The sequence below is a fragment of the Gossypium hirsutum genome, chromosome D07 (assembly GCF_007990345.1).
Source record: "Gossypium hirsutum isolate 1008001.06 chromosome D07, Gossypium_hirsutum_v2.1, whole genome shotgun sequence".
Lineage (NCBI taxonomy): Eukaryota > Viridiplantae > Streptophyta > Magnoliopsida > Malvales > Malvaceae > Gossypium > Gossypium hirsutum.
In genome coordinates this window covers 46,436,975-46,455,896 of record NC_053443.1, presented here as the reverse complement: position 1 = coordinate 46,455,896, position 18,922 = coordinate 46,436,975, and the positions used below count along the sequence as shown (strand labels likewise).

Genomic DNA, 18,922 nt, shown 5'->3' with positions numbered 1-18,922 from the left:
AAAAAATATATAAAATGTAAAAAATGTGAATTGTTAATAAAAGTTATTTTAAAGATAAAATGTAAAATTGATACCAACAGAAAATTTTAACATAAATATTTTATGACATAATCAATAATTCAATTTTAACAGAAATTGATAAAGATTCAGCATGATTAAATAATTCAATAATATAAATAGTAGATATAAATTCGAAAAAAAAATTTGGAGTTTGAGAGGAAGTAAAAATTTTGGGGGAAAGATAAGGAAAAAAGTTTTGGGGGGCTTAGGGGGGTTTGGGGAAATTAAAATTTTTGGGTGAAAGTAAAAGGAAAAAAACTTATGATATTTTTTTGGCTTAAGGGTGCAAAAGACCCTCAAACTTTTTCAACAAAAACAATTAAGCCCCTGTTTTTTTTTTGTACTCAATTGGGTATTTGAACTTTCAAAATGCATCAAAAAAGCCCTCAAACCTTTTAAAAAAAAGCAATTAAGCCCCTACCTTTTTTTTTCACTCAATTGGGTACTTGAACTTTCAAAATGTGTCAAAAAGACCCTCAAACTTTTTCAAAAAAAGCAATTAAGCCCCTTTCTTTTATTAAAGATTAGAAAAATTAAAAATTAAAATCAATAAAAGCTATAAACATTATTAAAATTTAGTAAAAAAATCAAATATTAAAAAGTTTTAAAAATATAAAAATAGTAAAAAAATTTAAAATTTTATAAAAATCATAAAAAATTATAAAATATATAGAAATATAAAAAAATATAAAATTTTATAAGGTCGTAAAAAAATTATAAAAAATGTAAAGAAATATAAATTTCGTAAAAAAATATTTATAAAAATTTTTGTTCCAAAAGAAGCATTTTATAATTTTTCTATAACTTTTATTAATTATTTTTTATTTTTTATTATTTTTCACCACATGTCACGTTGTGTTGCGACACGTGATGATTTTAATTGAAAAAAAAGTAGGGGTCATTAATTTTTTTATGATTTTCATAAAATTTTACAATTTTTTTTATTTTTTTATGATTTTTATAAAAAATTTCTAATTTTAATAATTTTATTAAATTTTTTTATTTATTATTTTTATAATCTTTTGTAATTTTTAGTAAGAGCATGGGCTTAAATGTTTTATTGAAAAATTTTGAAGGTCTTTCTTATGCATTTTGAAAGTTCAAGTACCCAATTGAGTAAAAAAATAGGGGCTTAATTGCTTCTTCTTCTTTTTTCTGAAGAAGTTTAAGGGTTTTTTTTTTATGCATTTTGAAAGCTTAAGTGCTTAATTAAGTGAAAAAAAAGAACTTAATTGCTTTTTTTAGAAAAAATTTGAAGACTTTTTACAAGCCTATTTATTTTATTAAAGTATAGAATGATAAACTAGAAACCTTTAAAGTTTTTTTTTTCCCTCCTAGAAAAGAAGTTGTTCCAAAATATCTGAAAGGCACAAAGCAAGCACAATTATTCCTAGAGGATTTGTTTCAAAGTTGTATAATTGAGGTGAGCAATTACTTTGAGGTTAAATTTAATGTAGCTGTGCTTGGCATCAGAAGACGACAATAAATCTTTCTGATAACGAAAGCAATGGGGTATACTATTTCCATGACAACACCTAGTCTTTCTAAAAGACTCGTATTGATCTTCAAAAGTTATTCATAAGATGAACCCTACAAGTACAATGGACACCGACATGATAATTGAAGGCCAAATTCCTACAGTCCTCTACATTTGACTTGGTCTCCATACAAAAAAAAAAAAGATGCATGTTAAGTGTAAGGACTTGAGAATTTTGAACTTATATATAGTTCCCGAGCCGTGTCATCACCGTGTATGATTATAAAATAAAAAAGTTTTTCCTTTTGTTACTTCAATACCCTTTATAAATAGACATGAGAAGCGGTTGAAGTTCAGCACAAACTAAAACCATCTCTACTTCTCTTTATCCAACTACTGCTCCAAAATATGAAGACCTTTCTTATTATTTGTGTTTTCTGCTTCTTATTCTCTGCTCTGCCTTTCTCTATAGCTCTACAAGTTCATCGAGGTAACAAATTGCCTTCTATTTTCTTCTTGTTCTTCTTCTTCTTTAAGCATTTCGCTTTTATTTATAAAAGTATGATCTCTACCTCTATTCATCCTGCTTTCTACCTCCTTGTTTTGTTTAATATTCACTATCTCTAACAAATTTAACCATATATTTAAACTTTTACTCCACATTGATTAGAAAACATGCATTATTGTTGTTAATAATCAGTTTAATGGTTGCTGCAGTTGAACACAATGGTTATTATGTACAATTTCCAACAGTAAACAAAGTGCCAAGCACAGGTAACGTAACTACGAGCTGTGTGGGCGGCAAATATGCAGCATGCACCATACCTATACCACCACCTGGAAAAGGATTTCCTAATAGACGACGACCCATATGCCCTTGCCGCCATTGATCTCAATTATCACCTTTTTAGAAAAGGAAAATATTTGTCTTTTCTTTTTTCTTAATTCTAGTGTGTTGTGAACGAGTTAGATATACGTTGAATGATGTTGTTTTAGTAGATAGCAGCAGCTTTCCTTTCCTAGCGGGTGGGATTAAGGTTTACATATCTTTTATTTCAATTCTATTGTTTTAAGTGTGATTATTCATAATTATTGATTTTGTTTGTTTGCTTCAATTATTTTTTATTATAATAAAAGATTTTGATTGAGCTTATATTATTAAATCATGGCATACTTACAAAGTGGAAGAAAAAATGATGTAATAAATTTAAAAGTTTTGATATAACAACTAATTATGACTTTTGTTAATTAGTCAAGCTAAACCATTAACAACCATAATGTTTTAGATACGAATGTCATACGTAAATATTTTTCTAGATTTTATACGAAAAAGGTAAAATTATTTTTAAAATAATATTTATTATTTTACAAAAATAAGTGGGTTTTGGTAAATTCTCTACTAAATTGAGATCCGTTGAAGGGTGATACCAACTTCATAAGAATTTAAATATTAGTATAGATAAGTTAAATGAAGCTAATTCAATAGATGAAAAATAAAAAATAGCAAGATAATTAAATTGAAAAAAATAAAAAGAACTTAACAAAAAACGTGCTATTTAAAATTTAGCATTATAACTTATTTGACCTTCAGATTTTATAAAAAAAAATCATTGTCTCCCTCTATCTAAATTTTCGTCTCTTTTAGCCTTTAAACTTGCTTTGTTTATCTAATTACCTCAAAATGGATGGTTAACTTTGCTGACGTGGCCGTCAATGTATATGCCATGTTAGCAGTTAATTAATTTTTTAAAATTTAAAATATTATTTTTATATTTTTTAGTTTTTTAATATTTAAAAAAATAATTAATTGTTGACATGGCTTCCACGTGTATGTCATGCCATCAAAGTTAACATACAGTAAATTTTTTATTCATTTTAAGATGATTTGACAAAGAACACAAATTTAAAGATTAAAAGAGATGAAAAGTTAAATAAAGAACTATAATGATTTTTTATCAAATTTAAGGGTCAAATAAATCATATCTTGGAATTTTTATAAAAATTATTTATTTCTTAAAAAAATATTAACTCACTCCACTAAAACTATTCAGTATGGTAGAACTTGTAACAAACAATCCCATTCTTCTCATAACTATTATTAATTTTTAATATATAAAATAATTTTTTAATTTTCCTTAAAAGGCATATATATATATATATTGGCAAGCATAATTGGTTAATAGAAAATGCCATGATTACAAATAGATTTTGCCAAGCATATAGATTTTGGCAAATACCTTTCTATGGTTGTTCCGGACATAAGGTTAGCTTGGAAACAACTCAGATTTACTTTTTCAAGAATGGGTCCTGACACTTTAGGGTTTACGAGAGTCGATGGCTCATCACGCTCGTATCATGGCTCAGCTTCTCTAGCCACGACTTGTGTCATGGGGCTAGACCTTTCGTCTCGCAATCCGTGCGGCCTTAGGCGATCCGTTCGTCTAAACTCGCCTAAGTCAGCCTTAACGCCCAAAAGTGAGGATTCCTTAAAACTCCTCCAAGGCACCAAATTGAAGAGCGGAAGCGATTTATGCCAAAAGAAGCTAACCAAAGAACAACAGAAAGCCACAGAAAAGATTGCACACAAGGTGTTTGAGTAAATGCTCTCAGAATTCTATTACTCTTAAGAATTCAGAATACAATGGATGATTTACAAATGAGGGGGAGGCTCTCTATTTATAGTTGAGCTCCCCCAAAACCAACGGTCAAGATACATTTACATCGACGGACGAGATTCAACCATATCCCTTAATTTTAGGGATTTACAAGATAAGCCTTATCTAATCTAATCTTTACAAGATATGATTCTATCTTCTAAGATTAGTTACCATATTAGCCTAAGTTGCCATCTCTTCATTATCGGGCCAACCAGGCTTCAATCTGACAGGCTTGTCCAATAGCTCTTTGAATCGGGCCAGTTCTTGTGGGCCAAATGATCTCCATCTGAGCAATAGACCTCCATTGGATGCATTTGGTTCCATGGTCACGGGCTTTGAACTGCGGCCCGTGACATTCTCCCCCACCCATTCTCGCAACGCCCTCGTTGCGACTTCTGAATGGCACTGACTTGATTCATCTTTGAACCCTCTCGTTGCCTTGGCTTCTCCCTGACTTGCCTTGCGATCAGGTTGTCCCTTCCTTCGAAACTTTTGCCTCGGCTTCTGTCGCATCTTCCCTTGAACCGTTGCACTCTTTGGTACATCTTGTTGGCAAGAAGTCTCTGCTCTAACTTGCCTCAACTTTGACTTGTTCTCTCTTGAATCATCTTGATTCTCACATCTTGGCTTCGTATTGCCCACAGTCCCTTGGCCTCCTTGCTCATGAACTTTGAAAGGGCCCCTACGACCTTGCCAAACCAACAAGTCAGAATTCAAAACACTATCAAAATGTTCGTAATGTACCTTACTCGCAGCATTTACTCGTCCCGACTGTTTTCGCATCGCTCCCTTTTCCTTGAAGCCTGATGCATAACCCACCTTTCCCAAAGGTGTTGGCTCCACAGTCAAATCTGCAGGCTTCATATCGAACTCTTGCGCCACTAACAATTCTGAAGGAGCTTTTGTATCTTTTCGATCGATCGAGCCAATGTTCCTCCCATACGAAACATCCTCGACTAGTTGGATTGACGATAACACCTTTGCCCCCACCTTCATATCTCGACGCACCGGCACAACAATTCTTGTTAACGGACCGGTGATAATATGAATTTGATCGGCCCATGGATACAGAACTACTTGAATCCTATCAAGGAAGTTTAAGCCAAGTACAAAATCGTAATCATCTAATTGGATTACCTCAAAGTCTTCCTTGCCCTTCCATTCGCCCGATTTGTAGCTCCACATTCTGAACTACTCGTATAGTTGGGGCTTCCTCGGAATTCATTGTCTTGATCTTCTTATTCGATTTCCTAATCGGCAGACCAAGCTTCCCTGCAGCTCTTTCCGATATGAACAAGTCTGATGCTCCCGTATCAATAAGAGCACTCCGCTTCTGACCCGCAATGTTGATGTCTACAAACATCAACCCTTCTTTACCATTCCTCTTATTAGGAATGAGCACCATCGAATTGACCCTCGATGGCTTACCCTCAATAGGCTTCACCTCTTCCGGCTCATTATTTTTCTTGATAGCCGAAACTGAAGATACCTTTGGGCAGTCCCGCTTCATGTGCGGTCCCTTACAAAAGTAGCATCGTAACTTTCCCCTCTTTTCTTTCGGGCTATTAGGTCTTCACTTTCCATTTCGTGGTTTCCTATCATCACCATCACTGCTACTACCGTTGCCATCATAGCTTTTTCCCTCTTTATCCTCCTCATGGTACCCACCATTGCCCCTCTTGTTGGGCTTGGAAGATTCAAACCTGTCCCTTCTCGGAGCAAGTTCCACTATGGACTCCGCTACCATCATAGCCTTGGTAAGTTCCTTAACTCCTCGACATTGCAATTATTGCTTAGCCCATGGTTTCAGCCCATCTGTAAAGGAGAAAAATGCTTCCTTCTCGCTCAAATCAGAGATCTGGAGCATGAGTTCACTGAACTCCCACACATACTCCCTAACCGTGCCTCGTTGCGTTAGCCGTCGCAACTTTGCTCGGGCTTCATCCTCGGCATACTCGGGGTAAAACTGTGCTTTAAATTCCTTTTGGAACTCCTCCCAAGTCCCAATCTCGGAAGTATTTACATAGCAACAGTATTTACCTTTGTGACATCATCCTCGATGTTCATCGCACGGAAGTATTGCTCCATGGCCCAAAGAAAGTTGTCCACTTCATTTGCAGACCTTGCCCCTTTAAATGCCTTCGGGTTGGGCACATCCATCACTTGTGGCTTCGGCTTTGAAGCCAACATTCCATTCCCTATGGCAGCCTTGAAAATCTTGAGCTCCCCCTTAAGCTCATTGATCTCCTCCTTCAAAGCTGTCACATAGCCTCGAGAGCATCGTCCTTCTCAGCCAGCTTACTCCCTGAGGAACCGATAGTATCCCACACAAATTCCATGAGCTGTCCTTGCAATGTTCGCAACCCATCATTGTGTCTATCATCGACATCGTCGATCCTCTCCTTGACGTCCCCCATGGACTCCTCAAGAGTGACGACTCGATCCTCCAAAGCCGACAATAAGTCCCTTGATCGACTCGCTTTTTTGGCCCTTCCTCGGGTCTCCATTGGCTCATTCTGACCAACAACTTCTTTTGACATCCCAACAGTGCCTTCGAACCAAAAGCTCCGATACCAACTGTCACAGGACTAGACCTTTCGTCTCGCAATCCGTGCGGTCTTAGGCGATCCGTTCATCTAAACTCGCCTAAGTCAGCCTTAACGCCCAAAAGTGAGGATTCCTTAGAACTCCTCCAAGGTACCAAATTGAAGAGTGGAAGCGATTTATGCCAAAAGAAGCTAACTAAAGAACAACAGAAAGCCACAGAAAAGATTGCACACAAGGTGTTGAGTAAATGCTCTCAGAATTCTATTACTCTTAAGAATTCAGAATACAATAGATGATTTACAAATGAAGGGGAGGCTCTCTATTTATAGTTGAGCTCCCCCAAAACCGACGGTCAAGATACATTTACATCGACGGACGAGATTTAACCATATCCCTTAATTTTAGGGATTTACAAGATAAGCCTTATCTAACCTAATCTTTACGAGATATGATTCTATCTTCTAAAATTAGTTACCATATTAGCCTAAGTTGTCATCTCTTCATTATCGGGCCAACCAGGCTTCAATCTGACAGGCTTGTCCAATAGCTCTTTGAATCGGGCCAGTTCTTGTGGGCCAAATGATCCCCATCTAAGCAATAGACCTCCATTGGATGCATTTGGTGCCATGGTCACGGGCTTTGAACTGCGGCCCGTGACACTTGGATCTGCCATGATGCCTCTTAATCATCATCAACAACCAAATCACTCTCCATAGTTAAAAAATAAAACAACACTAGCAAAACCAACAGACAGCAGTCACTTATACCAAATCAAACCTTTTAAAATTTTAAATCAAGGTCTAAAATCAGTAATTATTGTGTCTTATTTTTAAAAGAAAACATTAATAGGGTATAAGTTTATACATTGTTGTAAACCATATTATCAATAAATTAATAAATAATTTTAAAAATTATTAAAAAAAATCAACAGCTTAATATGAACTATCAGTGCCCTAACTTTTCCTTTTGGAATTTTTAATGAAAGATAAAAACTATGAAGACTTTTCACGGATGTCTCCTTTGTTACTAAGCATAATAATGTGAGAAAAAAAATTATTTATAGTTGAATATAAAATAAAGACTAGTTAATATAAATTTAAACGATGAGTAAAAAACTCTTATAAAAAGATAAAAATCCCTTTAAATTAAGTGAATTTTTTTACTAAAAATAAATAAATAAATAAATAAATAATACTAATTAAATTAATTTATTACTCAAAGTTTTAGAATAATTATTAAAAAGAATAGTCAGCTTCCTCCCATTTTCACGGCATATTCAAGGGTCCAGGTAAGTCTACTGTACTTGCTTTAGGATTGGGTCCAAGAATCTTTGACGCTATAACCTATAATACATCACATGAATATGATGATAAACAAATATCATTCTTTATTATATAATAAACCAACATATAAGATTGACGGTTTCAATGCAGCAAAAAGATGTCGGTTCTCAATTATTAATACTTAATATTTAATCAAGTCTGTTAATAAGCGTAGAGACTAAAACTAAATTGATGTAAGAAGTTTAAATCACAAGTTAAAAAGGTAGTATAAATATCAATTTTGAAATTAATTACTATTATATAATTTGAAATTTAATCATTTTACCATATGATGTAAACAAAAACAAAAACAAAGTTGACCACGTGTCAACCAAGCGCCTAGTCTTTCTAAAAGACGGCCAAAAGACTTTTATTGGTCTTCAACAAAAGATGTTTTATTCATAACATAACCCTACAAGCTAATGTTTTCCTCCTAAAATCGACACCAAATTCCAAGTCCTCTACTTTGACTTGGTCTCCGTCCAAAAAGAACATGCAAGTTAAGTGCAAGTAGTTTAGAATTTTGGGTTAAATATAAAATTAGTATTTAAATTTGTCTATTTCTTTTATATTGGTATTTATGAATTTTTTTTTGTCCCAGATTGGTACTTGAACTTTTTTTCATCCACTATATTGGTACATAAGCCTAACAACGTTACTTTTTTATGATATGACAACTTTGGCCAATCTCGCGTTGCTATGCATCACCCTCTTTGACCCCTTTGACCTGTCCTCTTGAAAAAAAAAGATTAAAATCATTTATCTTAAATTAATTAACATCATTTATTAAAATAAAAAAAATCAAAATCCATTAAATGTTTTCCACCGATTAGTGAATTGATTGTTGAACAAACCTTACCTCTTCGATTACTAGACCTTTTTTATTATCCTTCAACATCAAAAGCCATCTCTAATTCTTTATTTTATTCACATTGAATCCTTTCACTAGACGTTTCCATCCTCAACTTCTGTGTAAAAACCCTTTCGATTCCATCCTTCAACCATATGAAAAACCCTTTCGATTACCCAGCTATCTAAAAAATTCTTCATCATCTCACTGAAAAGGCCTTGTTTCATCATCGATTACTCAGCCTTTCATCTCAGTGAAATGATATTTGAATCAAGATTACTCTATTTTCATCATTGGTTACTGGTATTTTACTCAGCCTTTTTAGGTTCTTTTTTATTTCCATTTAAAAAGCATAAATTTTTTTAAAAATTTATTGGTTTCTCAATGTGCTTTTTATTATGTGTTTTTTATAAAAAAATAGAATTTGTTTTTTCCACTACTTGGATTTTTATTAGTCCTCAAAAAGTGACAATTTTTTTATTGGGACCATTGGTTTTCTAGTTTAAAGAATGCTTAACAATTTGTAATGGTTTCTTAGTGTTGGTTTAATGTTGAACCAATTTTTAATAGTGCTTAGATTTTTCGTTGTTTAGATATTTTATTTGTATTATAATTTATTTCTATTTTTTTGTTGGTATTATTGTGTATGCAGATAACTCCATATCGAAGGGAATTTTTTTAAGGTGAAATTGATTGAGGCTGAAAGGTCAGTCAATTGTATATTATTATGTCTATTATGTATGTATATTAGTATGGATATTATGTATATTAATGTTTATGTATGTATATTATGTATGTATATTAGTAGGATATTATATATGTTATGTTTATTACTGTTTATATTATGTAACTGACTTTATTATCTAACTAATTTTGCCTATGCAGTGTTTTATCATAACTTGGGCTAGTGTGGTGCATATGCATTTGGGTGGAACTTTTACCGCAAACTCTTGTGCAACATATGTAGGAGGGAAGTGTTGTAATGAGATTTTGACCTAGATTTTTTGTGTTATTACACTTTGTGTGAGATGGTAGTGGAAGTTGGGTATAGAGTTATGAAGAACTTTGTATACTGTGAAGGTGGGTTAAATTTTAGTAAGAGACTGAATGTTTGCTATGATAATTCATTATTCATAACAATAATTAACCATAGTAGAAATATAGGTTTCATACATGTATATGTTGAACATGAGGTAGACACACCTGATGTTATTGGTGATACCATGTTATTGCCTACCACTAGGGAAAGGAAATTAAATAGTGGGGTTGAAGAACCAAATTGTAATAAAAAAAATTAAATTGTAATGAAAGAGTTAATAGTAGGGTTAGGGAACCATTTGCCGAGTTAGGTGGGGAATCAATGTAGGACTAGAGCTGGGTGGGAGTAGTGATACATGTGCTTAGAGTGGGGAAAGTTCTGAAATAATGGGCGTAGTGATACAGACAGCTCATTGGGCATTGAGGAGTTTTAGGGGAAAATTTTGAGGATGAAGAGGTGAGAAATATCAAATATCAAGGCTTGGTATATAAATTATAAAGGAAAGAAAAAGAGCCAAACAAAAGCAACAAATAGGGTTAATAGTAAGGGTGTAAATGTAGTGAAATGAGAGAGAGAAATGATGAAATTTTAGATGAACCGGGTGGGGGAACATATTATGTTGATTCATCATATTTGAGGCCTTATAGAAGTGATTCAAATGGTGAGGTAGTATGTAGAAAAGGTTGACATGTATGTTTCGATCCTACTAACCCAATCCCATATTTAGAGCTTGGTATGATGTTTAATGGATCAGAGGAATTCAATACTGCTTTAGCAAAGTATACAGTAAGCAAGAAGTTTGATATTGTCTATCTTAGGAATAAAAATGAGAGGATTAGTGCTAGATGTAGGGAAGATGGGTGCCCTTTTAGAATATATGATGTTGTAGATAATAGTGATGGGTTTTACAAGATAAAAACCTGTATAGAAACTCATAGAAACCCACGAGTGTTCAATAACTTTTAAAAACAAAAGGGCATTTTATAAGTTTGTTGGAGAACATTTCTTAGGTAAAATCAGAGTGATTCCAAAGGTGAAGTTAACTCAAATGTAGAACCTAGCCAACAGAAAGTTGAAAGTTGATCTATATAGGGGTACATGCAACAGGGCTAGAAGATGGGCACTGGAGGAAATTAATGAAAGAGTAAGCTATAAGTTTAATAGATTATAGGCTATGCAAATGCACTTAGAAAGACAGGTTTAGATGACAATATAGAGGTGATGGTAGAAAGAAAAATCTTGTAACACTCAGATTTTTCTTAATTGACCCAAGATTTACAAGAGTTAGGACTAAATTGAAAGAGACTGTAAGCTGACGATCTCTATTGAAAAATCAAGAAAAAATAGTAACTAAACTGGACATGATTGAAATCTAATTTTGGTTCGATTAGATTAAAACCAGGTGATTCTTTAGTGAGAGACAAAATGATTGTTAATGGATGGTTTTTAAACGGTTGAAAATCGTGCGAGAAGGGCTATAAACAGTTGGAAAAATGACTTACTAGTGATGATGCAACTCCATTATGTATCATTTCCCTCTTTTCTTCATCCTTTTCCTTAAAGGCTCCGAGAAGAGATGGTTACAAGAAAGCTTTGTATGAGGCGGCGGTCATAAGGTTCGAGTAGAAAAGGAGGATCCAACAAACTGGTAAGATACTAAGACCTTTGGTGGTTGTAAGTTAAGGAATAAAGTTGAGGATTTCCTGAACCATTTTAGGAGTGTTGCATGTTGTTGGAAAACTGAGGTTTAAGTTAAACGTACTAAGTTTAACCCATGATTTTGGTTATTATGCTAAGCTTATAAGATAATAGAAGCTCTAGCGTTCAAAAAAGTTAAGCGGAGGAGGCAAAAAAGTGTCAGGTGAGTTTCTGCACTCCACCTCTGAGACAATAAGCATATGAGAATCCACCACTCTAGTTCAATATGCATAAACTGACTATGAATCAATGACATTCTATTTGTGGAATGCATACATCGCATGTTTAAATAATGAAACATGGAAGAGGATCATTAATGGGATTAGATAAAGTTAGGATGAAAAAATGGTGATTTTGTTAGAGACCACCATAAGGTATTATTGTGTGCAACCGTGATGTTGAAGCTCTAGGCCTTGCAGAAATGACACTACGATGTTCAAGCATCAAAAATAGGATGGTGAAATGGAGGAATAGGTGGAGGAATAGGAGAAATCAAAATTTCGTTAACATTCTGTCATCCAGGATTGTTGAGAGAAAACTGTGATATGCAAAACTCTGAGTAAACATGAGGAATATACGGTTAAGACCATGGTTGGACTATGGCAACCAGGATAGTCTGCCATAACAGTAAACACGAGAAATATTTAGTATAATACCATGGTTGGACTATGGCAACCAGGATAGTTCACCGAGACAGTAAACATAATGAATATTCGATGTAAGACTATGGTTGGACTATAGCAACCTGGATAGTTCACCAGGACAGTAAACAGGAGGAATATACAGTCTAAGACCATGGTTAGACTATAACAACCAGAATAGTTTGCCAGGACAGTAAACAAGGGGAATATACTATGTAAGAATATGGTTGGACTATGAAAACTAGGTTAGTCCACCGAGATGGTAAACATGGGGATTTTGAGGTATAAGACCATGGCTTGGCTATGGCAACTAGGTTAGTTCATCAGGATAGTAAAACAAGGATTTCGAGGTATAAACCATGGCTCAGCTATGGCAACCAATAGAGTCTGCCAAGATAATAAACATGGGATTATACTGTGTAAGACCGCAATTTGGCTACGTTAGTATGAATAGTCCACCGAGACATTAAACATGAGAAAATTGTCAGCATGTGAAGTATGGATTCATAAGGTGTATGACCCTGGTTTGGTCAAAACGGCACAGAGAAGTCCACCAAGATGATAATTACAATGATATATTGAGTAAAACTGTATCTCGTTAAAGTAATGCATGATAAATCGTCAGAACTATAAATACAAAGTAGTCCACTAGGACATCAAAACGAGATAGACTACCAAGGAGGTAAGTATGGAAAATTCACGAACACAAAAAAGGGGGTTGAGGGAAATGTCAACTTTGGCAACTATAGTTAACAAATGAATTTTAAGGAAATTTGTTAGACAAGGTAAAGGTAGTAGAAATTAGAATAGTCCGCCAAATTAGTATTCAGAAAAGCTGTGGGACTCTTGGGAGGTAACCCAACATAATCCAAACATGGGAAAAGAATTGTCAGTAGTGCCTAACGTATAGACAAATAAAGAAGACTTATTTGAGGTCCACATATAATGATTCATCATTATGATCTACCAGAAGTTGATCGAAGGAACATAGAATGTTAGAGGTATTATTAAGGACAGCATAGGTGACAGATTTGCCTACCAAGACTATTCCTCTTTGAGGAGAAACTATTAAAAAAGTATCAGCCACATGGCTAGTATTGTAGGGAACCAGCATGTAAGAGAAATCATGAGCTTGGATGGTCGTTCAGATGACAGTAAGCAAAGTACTGTAGGGCAAGTCATAAGGGGGTAACCCAAACAACATCGCAAACTAGATGTAGGGCGAAAAAAGATCTAGCTTGCCAAATAGGGTGGGACTACTTTAGCTAAACCCACTAGCGAAGTGTCAAAAAGCCCGTCTAGACTGATATAACAAAATAGAGTTTGTCTAGGATGAGATAGGGAGGTTATGTTTGACAAGAAAGGTTAAAACTGAAAAGGTTATTAGGGTGATAACCAGGATGTCTATCATATAAGCGAAAGGGGGAGGTGGGGAAAATCTTTAAGAATGATCCGGAAAGAAGTTGGATAAAGGAAAGAGACATACGTAAGGAAATGATAGAGTCCGTAGTTGTGGCGAGACATCAAAAATGTTGCCAAGATTGTTGAAAAAAATGGGTTTGGAAAATGCAGCGGAAAATAAATATAGGGAAAAACTAGAGTTTTAATTTTTTTTTTCAAAACAAGATCTTGGTTGTGATATTTAAAGTAATAAACAATTAGTCAAATTTGCACCTTTTTTATTCGTCTAGGATGAGCGCTTCGACTGAGTAGTCTTCTCCTCTATCTTCACGCTCACGTCTGTCGAGTGTGGGCTGGCTTCAAATTAGAAAATTTTTCACAAAGATTACTAGTGGGGTAATTTTGTAATTTCTCTAAACTTTTGGGTTAAGTTGTAAATTAGAAAAATAGTTCTAGAAATTTTCTAGAATAATCTCTTTAGAGAATTTTCTCTTTACAACTTTCTCTTAAATTCAAGTGTGTGTAAAAATAATGACCCAAGGCCTCTTTATATAGGAAGAGTTTAGAGAGTTCAACAATGATTAATTTAATCACTTTAATATTAAATTTAATCGAATATTTATTTTGATAAATATTAGATTAAATTTAATATTAAATCTTATTAAAATAATAGAATATTTATCTACAAGATAAACATTAAATTAAATTTAATATTAAGATAATCACTTTAATATTAAATTAATAAAATACTATTTAGATAAGTATTAAATTAAATTAAACATTAAATTATTAAAATAATATTATTTTTGAAATAATTAATCTAAAATCAAATTCTCTGATGGAATTCTAGTATGAATGTAACTCTTCCACTACTCAACCACCAACGACCAACCGTCGTCGGCCATCGGGATGCCCTCTTCATAGCCATTGGCACTGCAGTATCTAGTGATGCAGGTGTGACACCTTTACAACACCCCAAGCCGATTCGGCTACTGTCGGTCTGGTCTGGGTCAACGATGACCCGACCGGTCTAGTCTTGCCACCAGTTGGAACATTGGCCAGTTTCACATACCAAGCCCGGTTCGACCAGTTTTTGGGTTTTGGTCTTTATTTTGGGCTTCCAAGCACAATTTACGATGTCAGATCCAACTTTCAAGTTCAATTACATATTGGGCCAATTGTCTTATTTGAAAATTAAATTCCAAAAATATCATATTAATTTTAATTAATTTGATTAATTTAATTTTACTTGATCAAAATTAATTTTTCTAAAAATTACTTAGATTTTTCAAATTAATTTTTCAAGAAAATTCTTTAACTCTAGTTGAACAATTCTTACGACCACCTAATTTAATTCCACATCGAAAAATCGGCTCAATTAAATTATTCCCAAAGTCGTAGAATTTTCTTATAATTCAAGTGTAGTCCGATCGAGTTTTTGTTGAGCTAGCAGGGGGACTAATCGGACATATACAATTAGGCTTTAGTGATTGCAATTATGTCTAGATGCATCGTTCCAGTAATTTGCAATTAGTTAATCATGGAGTCAGTCCAAATTGTAAGAAAAATGAAACTTTCTTCTCTAACCCTCTCACTCATGTTGGAATATGGAAAGATGATGTTTTCTCTTCATTTTTCCTCCCTTTTTATATTAAAATTTTCATAATAAAATATTAATATTATAACATTTATCTAATTATTTAATTAAAAATATCATTGAAATATCTCTTGTGTCATCATTACACTCTAGAATTCTTTCTCATTCTAATTGACCATTTTGTCCTTTATAATCTTTAAAAATTTCATCCTTGAATCATCACTTAATTTGGTAAAATTATGATTTAGTCCCTCATAGTTCTCCATTTATTCAATTTAGTCCTTATTCTTATTTTCTAGACTCTGTCACCTTTAAGATATTTGTATTATTGACCTTTCAACTTTTTCATATCTATACTTTAACCCTCACTTGTTAAATATTTACACTTAGACCACATACCTTTTCATATTTTTATGATTTAGTCCCTAGCTCAAATTAATATTTCACAACATATTTCTTATTTTATTTTTCTCTAACATCCCTTATCATTTACTTTTTTATATCTTATTTCACTTAAAATCTATCTCATATTATTTTCGACCAAGGAATTTTGAGGATGTTATAGAAAAGCGGTACTTTAGGAATTAAAGTGTACATTAAACCTAAGAAATACAAATAATAATAGTAATAATTTGTGTTTTTATATTTTTTACGTCCGTTTTATGGACTATGTTCAAAGTTAAAGGATTAAGGCTACACCGACAATTTACTCTCTAATATTCAAGCTTATATTTTCTTCTTTAAAATGTAATGCGCTAACATTGCACCCAAGTTCTAACATTACACTAGAGTGATTCTTTTCTTTTCTCACTTTTTGGCAAAAATAAATTAATTTTCTTGACCAAGTCTTTTACTGTTGAAATTGTTAGTAACACCTAGCAAAACAATTTTGAAATGGATCCCAACAATATCTATAACATCTATACAAAATTATGTTTATGTTATAAAATAAAAGACAGAAAGTAAAGAACAAAGAAAATGAGAGAGCAAAAGAGAAAGTGTATTTTATTGATCAATTGGAATATTTACAAAGCTTCTCTAAAGTCTCTATTTATAGGCATAAGAAGTATAAATGAAGTAGAGATCTAATTCTAATGACTATTAGAATGTAAAGTACATAAAAACTTATCTTGATCTTGATTGACATCCACCTAATAAGATATTCATAACACTCCCCCTTGGATGTCCATTGGTAAATAATGTGCTTCGTTAAAACTTTATTAGGAAAAACCCTGTAGGATAAAAACCTAATGAAGGAAAAAGAGTATATAATCTTCTATTTGAAATTGCCTCGTTAAGGAAAAAGGGTTACAGCACGTATTTACTCCCCTTCATGAAAATATAACATAATATCACATATTCTACGTATTCAATATTGAATACTAGATTTTCAAATTTATATCACCATTCTTTTAAAAGTCATGAGTGAGAGAAAATTTGGAGAACATATTTTGATCTTTTCAGGAGTTTCAACAATAATTATAACAAATTGTAATCATGATTCTTCTATAAAAACACAAATAGGTATTTTGGATCATTCTATAATCCTCCTTCAACTATTATTCACTAAGTCAAATTTACCATATATGTCCAATTATTTCAATTCATATAAATGAACAATTTCTCGATAATATCAATATGCTTCTAGCATTCTAAATCCTTTAAGGATTTTAATGTAAACTTTACTATATAGTGATTCATAAAAAGGTTGTAACAACAACCATTAGACGCAAATTAATTTTTTTTATGAACTATCAGTTTAATAATATATCTAAAAGTTATTGTATCCATCATAAAATAATATTATATCTTTTAATAATCAATGACAAGACTTAGTGAAAAACTTCATATTTTTATTCTGTTTTTTGCAAAACTACTTCATTTGTACCCTCACTAGCTTTATACCTTTAGATATTTGGACTGCTGGTCTAAAAACTCCACGAATTTGAGTTGAGTCTTTCTATTTTGACCAATCTATTCCATATCTATATTTCTCAATAGATTTATTCAAGATCCTCCTTTTATTTCATTATTTCAACAATAAAATTACATGCAAAACCATTGTCGACCATTTTTATTATTGGTTCGACATTTTCTCAAATGACATAACTTATCGAGATCTCTTATTTTCACTATTTTAATCTTCAATTTCAGGTACCTGAATCTCTTCGGAGGTTTTGCTTATTAGTTATGTCTTGGGTCTCTTCTGGAGCACCCGTCTTCATGATATGACCATCTAGATTTATTATTTTCTTTTATGAGAATTTTCATATTTGGAACTTGTCATAAGTTATCCTTGTTGAACTTTTGGTTCAAATTACTCTCCCCCTAACTCATTATAAGTTATTATTTCTCTCCCCCTAATATCGGGAAAACTATCAAATCAAAATAGTAATCACAAATCATGTCATAATTGAATCTCCAATACATTTAAAACATATAATAATACAAGGAGACTCGTAATTAATATATATTCCCAACTTTCTTTTAGTATTCACTTATCTTTCTTGTGGAAATTGGAACATATACACATACAAAAAATTAAAGATGAGAAATATTTAGCTCTTAACCAAAAATCAATTGTCATGGTGAGCAGTTATAACTCATTGGCTTGATGCATACAACACATAAATTAACATAATCTCATGTTGAAATAAGAAGTTTAGTTCTCATAAGTAATGTTTTAGATATTAATCAGAGGTGTTCAATCAATAATTTATCTAAATCATTATGCACATAAATAACAAACTTTTACAAAAAAAAAAACTCAATTAATAAAAGACTGAGATATAAACTCATCAATATTAGTAAGATGAATTGTTTTAATTGCATGATCTGAAATTAATTATTTAAACAATCAATCTTGCAAATGACAGGTTACAAGTTGATAACACATATGTGATTAATTTGTAAATGCATCTACCAAAATCATATAATTTTAAAACCATCCACATGGTGGATGAATTGGTCCATATTTAATTCAGAAATGTAAGACATTAAATCTCAACTTTAGCTAGTAAGTTTCTAATAAGTAATTTTCATTAAGAACAAGAAACAAATGAAAATTTTTTAAATTAAAGAATCTTCTGGTTCTTTAATGAATGTCCATATTAATTCTCAATTAATTTTCACATATATGATCTAGGATGGTCTAACTGGTCAAGCCAAGTAGTAAATGTATTTGTATCAGTAAACTTCTAGTTTACTTTAACATGCATTTCAATTGTACGAATAATGTCAATATAAATTATGACAAATTGATAATTTTACTGACATTCCTTTTACTTTGTATCTACTTATAAGTACTATTGTGACATTTACTATTGGAAATGTCTAAATCAATCTAAAGTCTATCATATCACTAAGTCAACAAAATAAATATAAATTTGAAACAATTATATGCAATATTTGCTTTAGGGAATATGCCAAAATCTTTTTTTCTAGTCTTGACGATTTTATCAATAAGTAAGCAAATTAAACTCGAGTATTAGACTTTGAATCCAATCAAAATCTATTAATAGCAAACTTTGAGAGTGAATCTTATTTTCCAGGTGTACAATAGATATATAACCAATGACTTTTCATACATAAGTTTTCTCTCTTGCAAGTTCTCATCAGTAACAGTTTTCGACG

At 32.5% G+C, this 18,922-nt stretch overlaps 1 long non-coding RNA gene across 1 annotated transcript; it reads left to right on the top strand.

The window, feature by feature from the left end:
- The first annotated feature begins 1,804 nt into the window (after positions 1-1,804).
- On the top strand, positions 1,805-2,690 carry LOC107956768 (uncharacterized). The gene is made up of 2 exons (XR_001700246.2): positions 1,805-2,027; positions 2,255-2,690. It is a non-coding gene; the product is annotated as an uncharacterized lncRNA (long non-coding RNA).
- The last annotated feature ends 16,232 nt before the right edge of the window (positions 2,691-18,922 follow it).